Below are 6,371 nucleotides of genomic sequence, written 5' to 3' on the forward strand. Positions count from 1 at the left end.
GAGACTGCCACAGCATACTTTACATTCTGGCAGCTCTCTCGGCATTGCTCTGAGTCCCTCCAGAGATCAGCTGGCTCTGCCGAGTGGTTAGTGGCTCAGAACATAAATGCCATTTCTGTCTGATTCTGTGATTTCTGGGAAACTTTCCTGAAAACTATTTTGCTCTTTGTTTTGTCATGATCCCAGGGGACTAGAGTTTTGCTCCTCTATATGAACAGAACCTCTGACTGTGGTCCTTATGATTCAGCCCAGAGCACATGCAGCTAGGTAGCCCTCTAAAAAAAGTTTACTCACAACATCATACAGTATCCAAACTCCAAGTGAGAAACAGAAGGAATTTCTGTATTTTATTTTTTGAATTTTATTTATTTTCGTATGTTTGGTTTCAATGTATTTGGAGCAGATAGCTTGTTACTGTATTGCTTTGGGATAGCACCTGTTTATAGGGCATAGTACTGTTTGAGACACAGAAATGAGAATTAACCTAAAAGTGAGTAGGTAGGCATGTTTTTATCATGCTATCTACATGTTTGGGTGTGTGGTGGGGCATATGGTCAAACATACAGGCCTTATGCCCACTGGCTCTAAAAGACAGTAGTGATACAGCACTGGCATTTTCTGTCAAGTTCACTCATTTCATGTCCTGACATTAAACAGACTTAACACCATCTCACAAAGCATGGCTCTTGGTTAACCCTGTGATTTGGCAACCAGCTCCTGCAGTGCATCAGCAGCTATGCTCAACAACTGCACTGGAGCAAGACCAGGGCCCCAAGGACAGGGTATCTGTGCTCACAGCAACTCCATCCTTGTTCCTGTCCTTCCATGGGCACCGCGGCACACTCACATACATTGCCTTACTCAGGGGGGACATTCTTGCTTTCCTTTCCATCTAGACTGGGAAGTAGACGTGTTAACTTCTCCACTTCATTATGGTAGCTCAGCATGCTTGGCTTTCGTTCAAGCTCTGCAGTCTCCTTGCAGGAAAATGACTGTTTTAATCGATGGCAAGCTGGCTTTCCTAAACAAAGTGCTATTTCTTCAGAAAGGAAGAGCTTCACAGTGAAAACATAAAAATATGGACAGGTCAAATACGTGTATAACTTATATGCTCTGAAGCCAGTATCCACTGAGGGTCTGGATAAAAACTATGATGTTTACGATATTTTTTTAAATCTGTCTCTTGACTAATATCCCCATATCTTGCAGACAGCATGAGTCACTTCCCTCGTAATTCAGAGAGGCCATTTTATATCATATTAAGTTCATTATGTTGCTAGGCTATTTCCTCTGTGGGTGAAATGTTAAAATGCTGGCTACCTGTATAGTCAGCATTAGAAATTTGTATTAATTGTGTACCGACTCCTCTACAGTTATACTTTCTGAAAAAAACTTCATCCAATGAGTCCAGATGAATTTACATATGTAGCTGAGTAACAAATAATACAGTAAACTGGGTAGTCCCTGGATTCAGAGCGTCTTAGCTATCTCTAAAGCATGGCAAGTATTAATATCCAAAACAAAGTTCAGTTACTGTTCTATAATTACTCATAGATATAGTTCAGGCCAATAAAAAAAGGGTACCTTATTCAATTTATTCTAAAATTGAATAGATGGTAGAAAAAATAGAAATAGAAAAGAGCTCAAAGAGAGATTAATCTTATGTAATTTTAGGTAGCTTAAAGTAAGCTGTCTTTCTATCTCAGTCATCTAATTTCCTTATATCATCCATAAAAGAGCTGCAAGCACAACCATTTGAAACTTGGTCTGTCTTAGAAGAGGATGAATCATTGTCTGGAGGTTTCTGTTTTTCTCCTTTGATTATGGAGAGAGCCCAGATAACTGTTTTAGATTAGATTCCTGCCATCCATCCCTCCAGTCCATCCTTAAATGTCTGTTCTTTAGAAAAATACTGTGTTAGTTTTGTTATCTGAAGAACATTATTGATAGAATAACAAGATCACTGCAGATTTTTGACAAAGATTGGGATAAATATTATGTTTAATTTTGGTCTGACTACAGACTGGATCTTATCATAGATACTCTTTATCATTTATAAGTGTGATAACAGTACTTATTCACATACATTGCAGTCAATCATATGTGTTGCATCCACAAAGAGAACAAGAAGTAATTCAAATATAAAATCAGTGCAGTTTTCCTTAGAAAGCCCTCTTTGCAAATGAAGTGGTTCCTGCCAGCCCCACTGTGGGGGCCTTGGTGCTCTTCTTCCTCCGTGGTGACAGCAGTGGCATCGGTGTCTGGTTCTCCTCTCATTTGCCTCACTTAGCCTTCACCCCCTGCCCTTTCATCCCTTTACTACCATTTGGGTCATGAATACTAAGCACAGAGGAGAGGCTCATGAACTTGGCCAGGAAAACGTCATTAATAACCTTGACAAGTATGGAGATGGATTGTAAAGGATAAAGGAGAGAGTAGGAGGAAAGGAAGTCGCTGCAATAAATAGGCCAGACCTGCTGTTACCATGATAATCTCTACAGGGTTATTTGGGGGAACAACTGAATTAGCTCATCCTATACCTAGATCCTTTCTTTATTTCTGGACTTATTTCTTCCTTGATACCTACTATCAACTTAAAATACAGTACATATTTATAATAGTTTACAAAAATAAGAAACATAAGAACTATTTTAGACACATTAGGTATAATGGCGGGCATGGAATGCACAGCTTAGCACATTGTGATACAGTGGCCTGCATACAATAAAAGGTTTTAGCCCACCCATTATTTTTAATTGGAGATGAATATGTAATTGCATGCCACTTAATGTAACCTCCAGTTGTTGTTCCAAAACAGACAATAGTTTAGTATATTAATACTCCATAAGAGGCTTTCATCAACTATTATTTTTAGTAACAGTCTCTGTTGCCTTGCTGAATCTACAGCATTTCACCTCTGGTTTACTACATTGTTTTGAGAAAAATAATCATGATGTGTACAGAAAAATCTGGTTGAGAAGGATTTATAAGGGGGATCTGAAGTTTAAGAGAGATTATATTTCCATTTGCTGTAGGTAAATTATGTCTTTTATCTCCTTTATCTGCAGGGGAAGGGATTGAGTACCCTGTCAGAAAAAGGTGGATATAAATGACAATTGGTCACTGTGATGCTAATAAACAATCATATTATTTTAGGAGAGGTGTAAAGATTTCAGTTCAGAACTTCAGAGCATTTACTGCAGTAATCCTTGTAAATGACAACTTCTCTTTGCTCTGAACCATGTTGTCTTCAAAAGAAAAGGCTGTCAGTGGGGGCACTCTCTCCAGTATAGTGACTTTAGGCTCACCAAAGAAAATGGCACCAGCAGGGAATTGCTCTTTTCTTGTCTTTAGTTCATGTCAAGGATTCTTGGGGCTGCTTGGACTTGCAGGTCCTCAAGAGACCTTCCAAATATCTATCCACGAGTCTCTTCTCTCTTCGGTGGTGAGGAGCACATATAAACCTAGTTAGTACAATGCTACCTGGTGGGATTTGGTGGTGATGGAAGTGCATCCAGAATAGTACCCCAATATCAATAATCTGCTGCCATAAACATCTACAGAACATTGTTGACAGTTCTTCAAACTTAGGATGTGCAGAGGAACTGGTTGTCATTAAAAAAAAAAAAAAAAAGTTGCAACTCTGAGGAATAAAAAGCAAAACGATAGATATATCTTGATCCCCTTAAAAAATAATAATTAAAACTATATTGTTTGTTGTTTTGTTTTGTATTGTATTTTTTAATGGGGCCAGACCTTGACAAAGTTCAGTTTACTGAGCTGTGGCTCACATGAAAGGAAGTCGGTGGTGGAGACAAGAGACTTGGGTTTTTATTGGTAAAACTACTTCCTCGATGGACCTGTGTTCAGGGGAAGCTGTCGCTCTTGCAGCTGCAGCTGCGTGGAACAGAAAGTAGCAGACATCTAATGTCAATTATTTTGTGTGTGTTCATTTCCTGAGAGCGTGTGGACTGTGTTCCCCTCAAAAGCAAAACTGAGAGCAGCATCAGACCCATTTCTGTGTGGTCTGGTTCCTTCCTTAATGGTGAGGTGTGTGTTGCAGAGCTTCACGGTCCTGCATGCTTTTGTCATCTGTATTCACCTGATACACATCAAGAAACTTGCCATGAGAGGGGTTAATTTCTTAGGAAAGTGTGTTTTGCAAGAGCACGTTCACAAATGCCGCTCTGCAATCATTGTGCTCTGCTTTTTGTTTAATACATCTTCCACGGAGATCTTATTTCCTCACACTGTTTCAACAGTAGAGAAGCCTTTTGGTGTCAGCTCCTGCTGCTGTGGCAAAGGGCAGCACAGGCTGGCCACAGTGCTGTCACACAAAGGCCTTTCTCTGATCGACCTCCATGGCCATATCCATCCTATGCCTTGTGTTTTGCTAAGGGTGCACTTAGACTGCAGCATTACTCACTGGCTTCTTTGGAGTTGCCTCCTGTGTGCACCGTGAGAAGAGCTTGGTGGGAGAAAACCAGGAAAAAGTCAATAGCTGCAAGATTCTTGCATCATGTATCATCTCCATGTTGTGCTTGCAATTGAGCAAGCGCAATCTGTCTGGCAGATTACTCAGTGTGCCGTGCCTGTGAGGAAACAGACCTCCCTTTGACCTATGACTGTATTTATGTGTGGCGTTAGATGTATTTAGTTAGGGATCAGCCACTGGTTTGTCACAACTCCTCATCACGCAGCAGGCTTCCTTTTGATGCTGGTCTTGTCCAGGAAAATGTGCTAAGCTGCTCCTCTGCTCGTTGTAGTTGTGTCATTGCCTCATCCCCACCAGACACATGCATGTGGGTGGCAGCAGCCGGAGAAGACAAACCATGGCTCTCCACCTCACCTTTCCCATGTGCGTTGGGAGGCCTGCCGAGGAGTAGGCTTCCATTTTCTCCCCCGCACGCACTGAAGGATGAGACTCATCTTTCAGCCAGTCCTCAGTGCTGCCCACAGGATTAAAACTGAAATCACGCAACATGTACAAAAATGAAAGCTTTCAAAGCTAAAATTTATTCTTTCTTGCCCCCAAGGCCTTTGTTAGCAAACAAGATGGCAGTGTTTTAGGGAAGAGACAATTGTGCAGTTCAGCTCATTCTACAGAGGCGTGCTGGAAATGTCACAGCAGCTGAGTTGCACTCTCCCCCCACTTTTAATTTTATTATTCTAGTTCAGTGACATTTATTTTGCTGTAAATGCTCAATTTGCTATATAATACTTGTATTTTACAGAGAGAGTGACAAACTGAAATCATATGTTACGCAGAAATCCTTTGGTTTGAAAATGCAGACAGGCTGTATTTGCCTTTCAGTCTTTACTAGTTCAGACATTTGGTCACAACCAGCAATAATATTTTTAGCCACTGGCATTCTCTTCCTTAGCTGCAGGCTGACTTGTTAACTTGATCAAGAGATACTCTTTAAATGAGCTGACACCATGTTCTGTGCAGTAAATTTTGTATTAAGAAAAAAAAATTGATAAAAGAAACCGGTTCAGTTACTGGGGCTGGCCTAGGGTATCAGAGCCTTAGAACTGGTTGCTGGTGAGAATTTGGTGTTACTGCGGTTTGATTTTGATTTAGAGAGGAAGGGGTTGTATTGCATTCCAGCTCATCTCAGTTTCACAGCACCATTTTAGACACCCAACCTGGTCGGGTTTTGTATGACTAAGCTTCTTAAGAGGATACACTCATGGTCGGCCTTCTGTACACATCCTGTGTTTGCAAGGGATCCCATTAAACCATCGAAACAGGGCCCAAACAGGGCAGATAAAGTAACCTAGTGGATAAAAAAAAATAAAAAAATCACACATGATAAACAGTAAATACTCATCTGCCTTAGTCATGTGAACTAGTTTGGCTGTTTTCCGCCTCCAAGTCAATTAAGTTTAATGCTTCTATGCAAACAGTCAGAGTTTCCATTAAATACAGTACTGCGTGTTTGATCCTAAGATGACACTCTGATATTCCAAAAATAGTGTAATTCTAAGACGTATCATCGTAAGCCTGATGCTTGAGTATCCAATCTGCAATGTTATGTAAAAAATATTGGTTATATAATGGGATTTTTATCAGTCCAGTGACATAAATACAAATATTAGAGCATCATTAGGCAACCGACCTCTCTGTGACTTTGGATCTGTTATCCTGGAAGTCAGACCAAAAGTCACTAATATATTTTTGGGGATTTAGGTGCTGTAGCTCCAGAGGTGTCTGGAAACTCAGAGCTAGTTGGCTTTTCTTTGTTACAGATGAACATAAACACATTTAAAATGGTGCTGAGAACAGAAACAGTGGTGTGATGAGAACTTCAAGCTGCTCTGAAGTTTCTTTCCTGATAACCCTTATTGAAGCCATTACCTCTGGGTAC

The sequence above is a fragment of the Aythya fuligula genome, chromosome 2 (genome assembly GCF_009819795.1).
Source record: "Aythya fuligula isolate bAytFul2 chromosome 2, bAytFul2.pri, whole genome shotgun sequence".
NCBI lineage: Eukaryota > Metazoa > Chordata > Aves > Anseriformes > Anatidae > Aythya > Aythya fuligula.